The sequence below is a fragment of the Arachis hypogaea genome, chromosome 8 (assembly GCF_003086295.3).
Source record: "Arachis hypogaea cultivar Tifrunner chromosome 8, arahy.Tifrunner.gnm2.J5K5, whole genome shotgun sequence".
NCBI classification, from domain to species: Eukaryota; Viridiplantae; Streptophyta; class Magnoliopsida; order Fabales; family Fabaceae; genus Arachis; species Arachis hypogaea.
Window position 1 is genome coordinate 5,231,145 of NC_092043.1, and position 16,045 is coordinate 5,247,189.

The 16,045-nt window shown below is 35.8% G+C and overlaps 1 pseudogene; it reads right to left on the reverse strand.

Moving 5' to 3' along the window:
* Positions 1-4,983: 4,983 nt before the first annotated feature.
* LOC112704917 (amidophosphoribosyltransferase, chloroplastic-like) lies at positions 4,984-6,614 on the reverse strand (annotated as a pseudogene).
* Between the last annotated feature and the right edge of the window lie 9,431 nt (positions 6,615-16,045).

Here is a 16,045-nt window from a genome sequence, read left to right on the forward strand (position 1 = left end):
GCAAAGAAGAGAAAGAGAGGAAGAGGGGAAGGAGAGAGGAAGAGAGAAAGAGAGAGAGAGAGAGAGAGAGGAGGGAGAGAAGGAGAGAGGGAGAGAGGACGGAAAGAGAGGGAGAGAAAGAGAGAGAGAGAGTGGGAAGAGAGAGGGGGGAGAGGAAAGGAGAGAGAGAGAGAGGAAGAGGATAGGGGAGAGAGAGAGAGAGAATAAGAGAAAGGGATAGAGAGGGAGAGAAGGGAAAGAGAAAGAGAGAGGGAGAGAGAGAGAGGAGGACAAAGAGAGGGGAGGGGAGAAAGAGGGGAAGGGAAGAGAGAGGGAAAAGGAAAATAGAGAGGAGGAAGAGAGATAAAGGAGGGGAGAAAGGAGAGAAGAAGATAGAGAAAGAAAGAGAGAAAAGAGAGAGAGAGGGAGAGGAGAAGAGAGAGAAAAAAGAGAGAAAGGAGAGAGAGGGGAGAAGGAGAGAGTGAGGGAAGAAGAGAGAGAGAGAGAGAGAGAGAGAGAGAGAGAGAGGAATAGAGAGAGAGATAGAGAGAGGGAGAGAGAGGGGAGGGAGGGAGAGAGGGAGGGAGGGAGAGAGAGAGGAAGGGAGGGAGAGAGAGAGTGAGAGGGAGAGAGAGAGTGGGGAGAGAGAGGGGAGAGAGAGAGGGAAAGAAAGAGGGAGAGTGTGAAAACTAGTTTTAGCCTATAAACCAGTTTAAACTGGTTTTTTTTAATTAAAACCAGTTTTATATTTATGAACTGGTTTAAACTGGTGCACTGTATTATAAACTGGTTTAGAACCAGTTTCATGGTGATGTTACAATACTCCCCTTATGTTTGGAATTTTGAAACTCCTTTTAGATTATCAATATTGTAATATGTGTTGGCACAATTTTCTAATAGGTATTCTATTAATAGAACTTTTATTATATATTAATAACATCATCAAACAATTAATGTCAATAAATTATATTTTTTAAAAAAATTAATATTTAAAAAATTAACACTAACATAAAACTATACTTTTAAATAAAAACCATAAAATAATCATAAAATATATCTTTATCTATTAAGCAACGTTTTTTTTAATTAGTATTTTATTAGTGTTAATTTTTTTATTGAAATAAAATAAAAAAAATGATTGTTTTCCATAACAATTTTTTATTTTTATCTTTAAGATTTATTTTGTTTTAAAATTTCATAAACTCATTACATTACCATCTAAATCGTACTGGTATATTTTTATCTTTTAAAATTTATTTTTATGTTTTAATTAATTAATAATTTTAAATTTTATTTGTTTTAATTATTTATTTAATATTATAATTTATTTCATAAAACTTATCACGTATACTACTTTTTTTATCTATAACATCATGATTTTAAAAATTAACTATATTATAACATACCATTTAATTAGGATATATATAAATATATATTAGGAACAGAATTAATATTTTTTTAAAGTGTTATTTTAAATCAATTTTAGGTTATTATTTAAATTTAATTTTAAATTTTTATAGTTAAAACTAAATTTAAAAATAATTTTAAATAAGTAGTCACAAACCAAAGAGCAGAATAGTATTAAATTATCGTCAGATTTGTAACTAGAGTTGTTGCTTCTGATATTTAACTCATGAAGTTAGGGTGTAAATATGTTTTTGTAATTAAACCCAGACGGATCATATCAGTTTGCATTGATTTGAATATCGAATTAGAATTAAATTTCTTTAATAAAAAAAAGAAAAAAAATTTGCAAAGAAAAAAATAAGAATAAAAAGATGTGAATGATAGTTAAAGTTTGATAAGGTTAGATAAAAATTATATAAATTTTTATTTTTATTTTTAATATATAGGATAATTAGTTTAGGTCGAATCCCAAACACTAAAAAAAATATTTTGTGAAATTTAAAGTTTTTTATTTTTTCAATAAAGTTAATAATAATTCTTAGATTTATTTCTAAAGCAATTCAATAATATTTCAAATTTTTAAATGACAAAATTTTTAAATTTTTTATGTACTCTCTTGAATATTAATTTTTAAATTTAAATTATATATATTTCAAATTTTGTTTGTCACATGAGAGTGTATAAAAGTTTAAAATATAATTTAAATATAGGTGATTTATTTGATGACACAGTTAATGAAGATCACGACTCTATTGGCATTGAATATAAAATTTTTTCTATTTAAGTTGGTTGTACAAAATTTGTTACAAAGTTTAATCCAATTTAAATTATTAATATTTTTTATTATTTTTAAAAATTATATTTAATTATTTATAAATACATATATCTAGTTTATACTATAAACGAGATAATTTTTATGTGTAAACAAGATATATAAAAATTGACAAAAATATACATATGTAAACGAAATAAATAAACGCAGTGTAAATTGGTAAGTACGCTATAAATTATTTATTTTGATAATTAAAATAATTAAATTATTTATTTAAAAATTTCAAATTTTATGAGATAAATTATAATATCAAATAAATAATTAAAATAAATAAAAATAAAAATTATTAATTAATTAGAATTTATAAATGAATTTAATAATTTTAATAACTTATATACCAATAGAATATATTAAATTTTCAATAGTAAGTTATCAAAAAAAATTTCTGTAATAATCATAATTGCTATTTTATTAAAAATATATTTTAAAAGTTATAATTAATGTATTGGTAGTTTTACAAAAAAAATATATATTAATTAATTAATAATTTTGTCAATATACATAAAAAACTTCATTAATGGAATTCTCTAGGATATTGTGCCAACGTACATTACAATACTCCCTTAATATTTGGAGTTTTAAAACTCCATATAATTTTAACAAAAAAATACTATTAAAATTTAAAATTTAATTTATTTTGCGTTGATTTAGGTTAACATTTAATGCATACTGATGAAATCAATAAACAATTAATATTTTTTTTGAAAAACTACAAACATATTAATTACAACTTATAAAATATATTTTTAATAAATGATAATTATAATTATTATAAGAAATTTAATATGCTCTATTAGTATATAAGTTATTTAATTAGTTAATAAAATCTAATTAATTAATAATTTTATATTTTATTTATTTTAATTATTTATTTAAAATGATAATTTATTTCATAAAGTTTATTTAATATACTATCTTCTTTTGTTCATTGAAAATAATGAATTTGTTCACCGACAAAATTATTTCTATTTTTGTACAATTTAAATCGTATTCGTATATTTTTATTTTTTTATTAATCTAATTTTATTCACATATTTGAATTTTAAACTTTTAAAATTTTTTATTTAAAATTTAGATAGATATAATTTAAATTAATAATTTAATTTAATAAAAATAAACGTATTCGTATTATTTTTATTATCTTAAGCAAAAAATATCTCTAACTATATTTTCTAGGTAAGATTTATTAATCTTTTCAGATATTATGTACTTGTATATACACTCTAATATTATTAATTTGAAAGATTACATATATCTATCTCTTTTGTTGAGATATTAAAAATCATGTTTAAGCGCTTTAAAAAATTAATACGAGAATATTTATTTAAAATAAGATGAATATATTTATTTAAAATTTAAAAATTTTAAATAAATTTATTCGTATTAATTTTAAAATAATATGAATATGCTTGTTTAAATAGAAAAAATTTAGAATAGTAAGAGTATTATATCTTTTTAATTCTTTTAAATTTTTATTTTTATCATAATTTTATAATAATTTAATATCAATCTAAAAATAAAATAAATTTAAATTAAACCAAAAAATTTAACCCAAATAGAATTTAATGCTAATTCTTTTCTCTTTCTTTAATAATTAAATGATGATTCTTCTCTCTCTTCTTAATTAAGGAGTACTAAAACTCCAAATACGTTAACTTTTGTTTAACTCTTTAAGAAGAGTTTTAATACTCCAAACCTTTTAGGAGTATTGAATCAGGCGCCCAGTTTCATATGTGACAAAGCAGTTTGGTTCAGTTTTTAAACCATTTAAAATAGTTTAGTACAGTTTCAGTTCAGTTTATAGAAAAACTGAACCATGCACACCCTGTTAGTAACATTTAAAAATTTTCGTGTATTATACACGATTCGGATTGGAGGCGGTCCATGTTTAGTTTGGTAAAACTCAGTAGCTGCCAGAAGCTTCTGGTAGAGCAAGAAGCGGGGTCCGCAACTACTAGGGAAGATGGATTGTCGGCTTCATACTGAAAATTGGAATTTATGCTACTTTTTAGGCAGAATTTTGTGAGGTAATACATGGATTAAAAGTTATTTGGGATTGGGAACTGAGAAGATTTATAGTAGAGTTGGATGCAATAGAGTGATTAAGGTACTTACAACGACAGATAATATCACAGACCACCTGGAGGTTCTCATAAGAGGAATTGGGAGCTAAAATTTTGGCACACTTAGAGAGAGAGAGAGAGACAAAGGAGCGGATTAGTAGGCAAAGTAAGTCTGAAAAGTCTCCCAAGATTTCATTTCATTAATAATGCACCTTGTAACCTAAGGCTAAAATCCCTGCCTTGTTTTTTTAGGCGATAGTCTCATTTCAATAGCGATAAACTTAATATTCTTCATGAAAACGTAGTTGGTGAAAAAAAGGAAAAAAGAAAAACAGTTATCCCCAGAGAACGCATACAGAGAGTAGCAAAGGATTTCAATAATATTTTCTAATTCAAAAGGTATTACATTACTTTGTAGATTGAGGAAGTAATTTTATCTGCAGTGTGCAAATAGTAACGTACGTCATAATATTATGTTATCCATAATTTCCCGTCAATATAGAGAATGGATAAACAACGAGAAAAAACGAAATCCTAAGTGGAACTGGGATTTTGAAAACTCCTTAATAGCATATGCTAATTGCTAAGGGAACAAGATCTCTTATTAATAACAGGAGAAACCTAAAACTGTCCTCATCAGTTCTAATTATTAATCCTGCACTGTCTTAGAATCCAAATCTATGTAATAAATGTATTGGCATAATGGCATTGACGAAGCCATTAGTGAAAGGCTCAAAGAGTAACAATGTTGGGCTCTTGGTAATTTGGGTGCGGTTGAAGGGAAGCGTGCTGAATCCCACTACCGAAGGCATTGGGATCCAGAGGCAGAGGGTAGACCCCGGAGAAGCAAGCATAACAGAAATTTGAAGAGTGAGGTCCGAAGGAGCTGGTGAGGCTATCAAGGGGAAGAAAAGCAAGCGAGTCGCATCCAATGAAGTCCCTAATCTGATCCACACCACTCATCCTATTGGATATGAGCTTCTCGGAGGTGGGAGGGTCAACTCCATAATAACACGAACCAATGATCGGAGGACACGCAATCCTCATATGGAACCTCCTTAGCCCCAGCCTCCCTTATGATCCTCACAATCTGAGATGAATTGAAGTAGTTCCTCTCACAATGGAATCATCCACCACCGCAACCCTCTTCCCTTCCAGAACCGCGCCCATTGGGGAGTGCTTCATCTTCACCCCAAAGTCCTTAATCCTCTGCGACGTTCAATGAACGTTCTTCCAACATAGTGTGACCTTATCAGACCTTGCTGGAAAGGGACACCCGCTTTTTCCACATATCTAATCGCAGCCACCACGCCGGAATCTGGAACCGCTATCACAACATCGCAATCCACGGGGCTCTCAGTGGTCAGAATCTCACCGAATTTCTTGCGTGATTCGTACACGGATCTCCCAAACACAACAGAATTGGGCTGTGCAAAGTATATGTGCTCAAATATGCACTGCTTCGGCTGTGGATGAGACGTCAGGCAGAGAGATTGAACTTCTCCGCTATGGTCCACCGCCAAAACTTCACCAGGGTACACCTCTCCTTCGTACGTGGCTTCGATCAAATCAAGGGCAAATGTCTCCTATCCGAAAACGACAGGCGCCGTTGCTTCTCCTGCCTATAACGAGGGGCCGGAAGCCGTGGGATCCCTGACGGCGACGAGCTTGTCGTCCTGTGTAAGAAAGACAAAGGAGTAAGCGCCGTGAAGATTCTCGCAGGCGTCGACGATCCTCAGGAGGAAAGGCCTGTGCTTGGAGGTGGCAATGAGATGAAGGACAAGCTCGGTGTCAGAGTTTGTGTTGAAGATAGAACCCTTGTCCTCCAGTTTGGCCCTTAGGGAGCAGTAGTTGATGAGGTTGCCGTTATGAGCAACCCCGACCGAGCCGAAACGGTAGCCTGCGACGAATGGCTGAACGTTCTTGAGCATAGACTGTCCTGCTGTCGAATACCGATCGTGGCCAATAGCGGAAATTCCCGGCAGCTGGTTGAGCTTGGACTCGTTGAAAACTTCGGAAACGAGGCCAATGCCGGTTGTGGATTGGAGGTGGTTGTTGTTGAGGGCGACGATGCCAGCGCCTTCTTGGCCCCGGTGCTGGAGGGCGTGGAGGGCAAGGTAGCAGAGGCGAGAGGCCTCCGGGTCACCATGGATGCCAACGAAGCCGCACTCTTCGCGGGGCGTGTTCTCCCCATCGTTGTTGCATGAGAGGGAGAAGGAGGATGGTTGTGCGTGTCTGAGGAAGAAGATGGAGCTTTGGAGTGGTTTGGTGTGGAAGCAAGAGTTGGGTGGTGAAAAAATAATAGAAGAGGGTTTGGAGAGGGATGCAGCCATTGGGAAGGAGAGGAAAGCGCTACCAGCAATGCAAGCAAATTTTAGTGTTTTGTTGGGTGCTGGGACAAAAAAAATTGCTTATTCTGTTAAAAATATCAAAAATATTTTTTCATCATGATTTTAATTTAAAAAGTATAATTTATTTATTTTATCATAATTTAAATAAAAATAATATATTTATAATATATAAAAATTAAATTTTTTAAATTTATTTTTAATAATTAAAATAAAATATATTTATATAAAAATAATTATAAAATCTTTGTTAGAGTATTCACTGCCACTCTTTATTAAGAAGGGACCTATATTGCCCACCATTGATGAAACTATACAACTAATCTAACATATACATGATCAATTAGATTTTCTGAAATCTTAGCCCGATATTTTTAGTTAAAAAGGGAAACGAATAATTAGTTAATATTCGTTTAAATATAATATAAATATTTCAAAAAAATATTAATTATCTAACATATTTCTTCATTAATTCAAAAGATTTATTTTTATCTAGTTTTTATTTATATTTTAACATCTAATAAAATCATATTATAACACATAAAAGTATACTAATTTAATTGATTAATGAAAAATTATGATAAACAGATACGAGATACGATACAATACAAGATATGTAAACACACGAATTAAAAATTTGTATAAGATACATGGATACGTCATATATATAAAATATAAAGTAATTTTTGATAAATTGTAATAATATTTTGATATTTTATTAATTTTAAAATATAAATTAAATTTTTAACTGTTTTTAATATTTTTTTATTATTATATAAAGTATTTAAAATATTTTTTATTTTAATAAATAATAATATACTATTTCTAAACTCATTTCAAGAATACATATTAAGAATAAGGTTGGACACGTTCACAGGAGATGATATTTATGTGTGTCCCAACATATCTGAAGAAATTTTTTATTAAAAATGCTTAGACACCGAAGACACGCGTAATGGTTAGACGTCGAAGACACGCTCCCAGGATTTCATGTCACATATCCCAATCAGTTGCAGGTAGCCCTCAATTTTCGAGGAGTGTTTTTAAGCTGTAACCCAAGCGAGATAGCTCTGTCGAGAATCACAAGTGCTCATGTAGAATAAGGGGTCATACTGTCGTTCTACCCCAGATTCATAGGATTAACGACAACAACACCTTAGAATTGAATCAAACGTTAATTAAAATAGAAGAGTAATAATATAAATCCATAGAAATAAGCAGAGCTACTAACCTTAACCAGGAGGTTTAGTTACTCATACTTTACAAAGAAAACAAAATAAAAAGTAAAGAAGATCGATCTGAATCTGTATATCTATAAACTTAAGTGATCTCCTCTTTAAATAGTAAGAGATAAACCTAAAAGATGTTAATTTAAATTTAAAAGTTACAAGGATAAGATAAGATAAGCTAAGGAGTGCTAAGATCCACTTTGGGGCCCACTTTGGTGAACGTTTAGGTTGCTTCCTGCCGTTCAGTTCCAATCTGGGCGTTGAATGCCCATAGGGGAGGTGTGTTTGCTGGTCCTTGCTCCCTGGCTGGCATTGAACGCCAGTTTTGGGCGTTCAATGTTGAGCTTACTCCTCTTTGGGCGCTAAACGCCAGATTTGGATGTTTAGCACCAAATTTGGCAGTGATTCTGAAAAAGAAGTATAAACTATCATATATCGTTGGAAAGTTTTAAAAGTTAGCTTTCTAACTCTACTAAGACCACAACAATTGGACCTCTGTAGCTCAAGTTATGCTCGTTGAAATGCAAGGAGGTCAGAATTGATAACATCTGCTATCATTTCTTCGCTCTGCACAAGCTTTGCCAAACTCGCCCAAAATTCACCTAAAATCATAAAAATAACAAAAAACTCAAAGTAACATCCAAATATGAATTTTACACTAAAACATAGCAAAACTTAATAAAATCTAGCTAAAAACAACTAGAAAATGCTATGAAAAAGGGTATAAGATGCTCACGCATCACCAGGCTTCTCCAAACTGCTCTGAATTTAACCTAAAATCATGAAAACACGAGAAAAACTCAAAGTAGCATCCAAAGGTGAATTTTGCACTAAAATATAATAAAATTTGATAAAATCTAACTAAAAACAATATAAAAACAACTAGAAAAATGGTATAAGATGCTCACGCATCATTTGTGGTTAACAACAAGGATAGGAAGCCTAGTTCTCACTCCTAGCCAAGACTTTTTAGATTGATTGATTGATTGATTGTCATCCCTTTTTATTGATTTTAATTCCTTAGCTATCTTAGCGTAATTTCATATTTCTTAGTGATATATACTTTTTATTGCTATCATCTTATTGCATGCTTGTTAGATAGTCATTTACTTTATTGATATTTTTAGTTGTTTTAACTTAATTGTTAATTGCTCATTGCTTTTAGAATTCTAGTCATTTTACTTCCTCCGCAAGCAATTCAAAACCCCCTCTTTTCCTAATCAATGATGTGCACTCGATTGCAAGTCTTAGGGAAATTGACACGGGATTCTACTCCCGGTAATTGATTTGATTGTTGTGACACTCTTTTAAACTTTGATTGAAGATTACTTGTCGGTTTAGACTATACTTGCGATGTTCGAGTTGGAAAACCTTAGAATTTTCTAGACCGACATTTATCCTCCATCAATTCTCACAACCGATAACATGTATACCTCACTGAAATTTCTTTGAGAGATGACCTGAGATCTAATACTTTCGATTTTTCTTGGTTTGCATTCATGACAAATAAAATTAAACTTTGATTGAGAGTTATTTGTTGGTTTGGACAATACTTGCAACGGAATTATTTTGTGAAATTATGAACCAACGATTAGCTCACTTCATGTTTTTGGCTGCGTGGCCGAGGAGTTGCAATGTGTGCTTGTTATTATTATTGTTTATATGTCAATATTCTGAATAGTTTACTTTTTGTTTGTTTGCTAGTTTGGTTTAGGAGTTTGTTTTTCTTTGTTTCTTATTAGCTTTTGTTTTTATTTTCTCTTTTCAATATGAATTCTCACCATTTTGGCTATGAGTTTTGTTCTAACTATATTGTAGGAAATGAGAATTTCAATGATGGGTCGCATCATGGATCGTGGAATTAATTGAGTGGGAAGCCGTATGCTTATAGACAACCTTCTTGGCAACAACCTCCTCCAATATCTTATGGTTACAATCCACTCCATAATGCACACAAATATGAACCAACTCCTCAACATTGTTATCAGCCCTACTCACAAGCCATATTGAAGAGAGAATTTTTGCGTGGTCTAGAATTTAGAATAAATTTCCATTGCAAGTATAACTTCTAGACTAACAAAAGTCCTTGCGTTCTGCGGAACCTGGTAGACGTATGAATGAAGGCGAGGCAGAGAAGTGGCTGGGGGATGGTGGTGGTGGCGTCCGACGCGGCGGAGGCGGGTTGTGCAGCGTCGGTGGTGGCTGTTCGGAGGCAGGGGCTTCGGGAAGGGTAATGGGGGTAGGAGGGGAAGGGTTGGGACGGGGGTTAAGGGTGGTGGTTGTGGGCGGATAGGGGTGCGGCGGTGATGGCGGCGCGGTGGGTGGCGATCGCGGAGGGGGGTCAGCGGCGGTGGAGGGAGAAGGGGAAAGAAGAAGAAGAAAGAGGGGGAAGGAGGAAGGGGGTGGCGTGGTGGTGGCTTCTGGGTGGTCTTCGGGAGTTGCGGTGGGCGGTGGTGGTTGCTGGAGGTTGTGGGTGGTGGCTGTGGAGAGAAGAGAGGGAGGAGAAGGGTGAGGGGTGACGCGAATGGGTAGGGTTCGCGTGACTGGGGGGTTAGTAAATTTGAATCCACGCGATCGCGTGGGGCACGCGGTCGCATGGCCGGGGTGGAATGGGAGTTGACGCAATCGCTTGGCTGACGCGATCGCATGGGATTGGTAAATAATGAATGGCGCGATCGCGTAGGTGACGCGATCGCGTCGCTGGAAATCGTGCGAAATGCACGATTCCAGCGTCGCTTCAGCGCAACTCTCTGTCTCCTTTGGAGTGGTGTGCTATCCACGAGACGCGATCGCGTCGCTCACGCTGTCGCGTGGGATTAGTGTTGGTGCATGTGACGCGATCGCGTCAGGGACGCGACCGCGTGGTTCATTTTGTGCGAAACGCACAATGGCCACACAATTCCAGCCCAACTTTCTGGGCGTTGGATCTTTACGCCGATTTCCAGGTCACGCACCGCGTGGATGACGCGGACGCGTGGAAGGTGTTTTATCGCAACTGACGCGATCGCATCATCGATGCAGTCGCGTCGCACGCCCTTTTTTTCTCTCTCTCTCTCTCTCTTTTTTATGCAGGTATGTAATTATGGAGTATGCAGTGCTAAATGCAAATGTTATGAATAGCATCAAGGTTCAATAGAAATAAACAATATAAAATAAACAAAAACGAAATAAAATGGAAACAGGAACGATCATACCATGGTGGGTTGTCTCCCACCTAGCACTTTTAGTTAAAGTCCTTAAGTTGGACATTGGATGAGCTTCCTGCTATGGTGGCTTATGCTTGAATTCGTCCAGAAATCTCCACCAGTGCTTGGAATGCCAATATCCTCCGGGGTCCCAAACAAAGTACGTAAAGCCCTTGTGTGAGTTCAAACAGGCTTGCAGGCTCCCGGAGTGTTGAATGTCAGAATAGACTCCAGGATCCCAAACTTTTCTTCTACACCCGTCTTTGTCTTGATCTACACCGTTCTAGTTGGGTGATGAGTAATCCAAATTCTCACTGCAGTGACCAAACAGCTTCCGAGATCCTTTAAATTGAGCTTGACACCAATTCCTGCACCTCAAATTGAAGTGTGAAACCTCATTGAATCTTGCATACCAGCGCTGAGTGCGAGTCATTTCCCTTTTTCTCTTAAAGCCGCAAAGAGCTCTAAGCTGGCCATTTGTTTCAAGCAAACCATATTCAAGTGGGAAATTGAAGATGGAAGTCAAGGATTTTACCCACTTGAGGTTTGTGTTGGGTGGTAGTGGCCTTGGGGTCAGTGTTTTCAGTGGCTCTGCAAGCTCTACTCCCTTGTGGTCTTCAGTGAATTCCTCCACTTCCTTGCAAACCTTTTCCATTCCAGCCATGTCATGGTCAAAGTCTTCCATATCTTCCTCATCACTTGAGTCATAATTAGGAGGTTGAGAAAAGTCGACCTCTGCATCATCTTCGTATTTACTTGGGGAAGATTCTTCTGTCTCAAAGAATTCACTTGCGGATGCAAGTTCATCACTAGGAGGACTTGACTGGTGACTATCATCATCAAGGAAACATGCGTCTTGAGTTACTCTGTCTAGTTCTTCATAAGATATCTGCATTGGAGGCTGTGCAACATCCTCTTTAGCGTCAATTATAACATCCTTGACGTGGTCTTCCATGACTCTGTATTTCCTAGGAGGTTCAGCATCTCCTAAATCTTCAACCAACTCTTCTTCTTCTACAATGACAGTGCCCTCTAGTTGTTCCAGTACGAAGTTATGCTCTATGCTGTCCACTGGAGTCTCTAGTGTCTTCTTCGTGCTGCGTTCTTCATGAGATTCTCCACATGAAGCCATGGGAGTCTATTGAGTGTCTGAATATCTGGAAGATAATTGATTTATTGCTTGCTCTAGTTGATGAAGGGTTGCATTAAATTGTTTTACTGATTCTTCGAGGCGAACTTGTGATTCTGGGCTTGATGGATATGGACATGGTGTATAGGGGAGTGGTGGTTCTTCGGAGTAATTGGATTGGCGTTGGGGTGGATAAGGATCATGTAGTAGTGAATGGTGAAAAGAAGCTTGTGAGTGTGGTGGTTCGAAGTTATGTCAAGAGGATGGTCTCTGAGCACAGGGTGGGGCTTGTTGGTAGCTACAAGGCAGTCCACCAAATCTATCAGTTGAGTATGCATTGTAGAATGGTCTTTGTCCATGATATATAGGATGATGTTGTTGCCTAAAGGGTTGATCAGATCCTTGTGGCTCCATCCATCTTTGATTGCCTAGACCTTGATGCATAGTCCTGTTATAGCTTCCATTCCTTGCAACAAAATTAGAACCAAACTCAAAGCGAGAGGGGTGAGAATTCATAATAGCTATCAGAAATAAGAGGGAAGAGAGAAAACAAATAAACAAGTAAAAGAAATTTTTTTTTTGAAAAATATTTACAATAACCAGTAATAAGGCACACGTTTGCAATTCCCCGGCAACGGCGCCATTTTGAAGAGAGAATTTTTGCATGGTCTAGAATTCAGAATAAATTCCCATTGCAACTATAGCTTCCAGGTCCTTTCTTACAAACGTTTTGGTTGTGACAAGTAACAAACCCTTTTGAAATTGATAACCGAGTATTCAAACCTCGGGTCGTCTTCTCAAGGAATTGCAGGGAGGTATGTTCTTATTATTGGCTATGAAAAAGGTAAAATTGAGGGTCTTGGAAATAAGGAAGAAGTATGACAAGTAATCCAAATGACAATTAAAATAAATAAATAACTATGAAATAAACTCTTGGCAAGATATGAAAATTCGGAAGTCCTATCCTAGTTACTCCTATGAGAATGGAAGTTAATCCCACTTAGTTAACCTTTGCGTAAGCAAGGGAAAGTTAAGTGAACCAATTGGTTAGATTTCCCAAGTCCTAGCCAATTCCTAAGGAAAGACTAGAGTTAGTGGAATTCCAGTTAATTAGCCGACATAACAATCAATCATGAATAGTTGGTAACTCAAGAGCTTCCAGTTAATCAATTAAAGCCAATAATATAAAAAGCTAAATGAAAATCATAGATCTGAAAATACCTCAATTGTAATTAAATATAAAATTAAATCCAACATGGAAAGATTTATGAATCAAATGGGCAACATAAGTAATTAACAGATAAAAGTATTAGAGTATCTAAAAGTAGAAACGAAACATAAATTAAAGAACCTTGAACCTGTGATGAAGAAGTAATATTCCTAATTTCTAAAAATCCTAATCCTAAAATCCTAAGAGAGAGGAGAGAGCCTCTCTCTCTAAAAACTACATCTAAAACCTAAAATTGTGAATTATGAAAGCCCTCTTGAGTCTCTGCAAGTTTCCTGACTTTACTCTGTGTTTCTGGGCCGAAAACTGGGTTGAAATGCGGCCCAGAATCTCTGCCAGCGACTTTTGTAATTCTGCAGATCGCGCACGTCACGCGTCCGCGTCGTCCACGCGATCGCGTCACTCAGCATTTTTCGTACTACGCGTGCGCGTCGTCCACGCATTCGCGTCGTTTGTGCAGCTTCCAATCTGCGCGGTCGCGTCAAGCACACGAACGCGTCACTCTGATTTCTTCCATTTCGCGCGGTCGCGTGAGCCATGCGACCGTGTCACTTCTCGCTGGTCATCTCCTCAATTCCTTGTGTTTCTTCCATCTTTGCACACTTCCTCTTCATTCTCTAAGCCATTCCTGCCCTATGAAGCCTGAAACACTTAACACACAGATCAAGGCATCGAATGGTAATAGGAGAGGATTAAGATTAGCTAAATTAAAACCAAAGAAGCATGTTTTCAATCATAGAACTAAACTAGAAAGGAATTGTAAAATCATGCAAATCCTATGAATAAGTGGGTGAAAAGCTTGATAAAACCACTCAATTAAATACAATATAAACCATAAAATAGTAGTTTATCACACATCTTATCACCAAACACCTTCCTATAACTCATACCCACTATACCAACAGTCATATGAGCAATATGAACCATACTTAGAGCCACCACCCTTCCAACACCAATACTCCCAAGAACCACCACTTTCATATACACTACCTTCTAACTATGACACATTTCTTCCAAACAATGAGCCCTTTTTCTTCACCACCTCCTTTACTAAACGAAGTTCTTCGACTCTTAATGCAAAAACAAAGAGATCTTCACTCTTTTCTCCAAAAATAAGAAGAAGAGCAAAGAGGGCTAGAAGCCATGGTCGCTACCATGGAGGCTACCATGGCTGAAGCTATGAACCGTTTAGTTTCATTATACTCATGCAGTCAAGACAGTCCCATTGACGAATATGGAGACTCAACTGAGGAGAGTAGTGAGAAATAAAAATTAGAGCTTTAACGAGAAAAAGAGGAGTTGAAGCAAGAATAGCAACAAAAGTAGGAAGTTGAGATAATTGCACCGAAAGGTATGGTTGGAGAGTTGAGGAAAATTGATCAGGAAGTAGATTCCATCATTAATGATTTTTTGTCCACACTAACCAATCCCCTCGATGATCTTGTTGAGCCTTCCCCCGTTGAATTCAAAATGGGTATTGACGTAGATTTTATGCAACCTCCGAGGTATGACTTGAGTGATGGAGAATAGCTAGAAGAAGTTGGTGAGGAAGTAATTGAATATGAGAGTACCTTGTCGAGAAGTGGAAATAGAAAATGCCACCAAGAGGTTAAGGTAATCAAAGAAGAGCACAAGGGAGTAGAACTTGCAAGACCGTTGGAAACATCTTTTCCTAAGTCACCATAATCCATTACATCATTCAAGTGGGTAAATTTCATATCCTTTAGCTTTTTAATTCCACTTGAATATGGGTTTCTTGAGATGGATGGTTAACTTAGGGCTCTTTGTGCAATCAAGAGTAAAAGAGAGATGATTAGTGGTTGGCATTGTAAATCAAAGCTCATTAAGGTTGAAGTTTCATGGTTTAGGTGCAAGGGCTAGTATAGTGCTCAATTGATTGGGTCTAGGAGGAGAGTTTGGTGCCTAAATAAGAATTCTGCTTGCTTATCACCCGAATAGAATCATGATGATCAATTAGAAGACGGGTGTAAGAACATGATTTGGGATCCCGACATACAAGAGAATCAATTTTGGGAGCTCATAGCTTGTTTGGAACTTTATCAAAGCTTGACCCACTTAACTGAAGATTCTGGAGCATATTGAAAATCCAAGCATTGATGGAAGTTCAAAAATGAGTTCAAGCATAAGCTGCCATAACAAGGAGCTTGCCAAAATATCCAACTTAAGGACTATAACTAAAAGTGCTAGCTGGAAGACACCCCACCGGGGTAAACTCTTTCAATTTTCCCTTTTGTATATATATATTGGTGAATAAGTTGAATTTTCAGTTTTAGTTAGGTTTGTTAAGTTTTCTTGGTAGTTTATTATTTTTTAATAAGGTTTGGTAGCATTTTGGTAATCTTTTGGGAGTTTGGAATGCTTGGTTTAGTGCAAAAGAGTTGAAAATTTTTTAAAAACAGAGCACCAATCATACGTACGCATGTCTTATGCGTACGCATCATCCCCAAAAGTTCACCAAATCATGCGTACACATGCCTCATGCGTACACGTGGCACCAAAACAAGACCAACACCATTTTGTGCGAGTATCATGGTACCTTTTTAGCATCACGCTCTTTAAAAAAATCAAGGCATGCGTACGCATGAGAGATGCGTACGCATGGTCCCTTCATAGGGGCTTAAGGT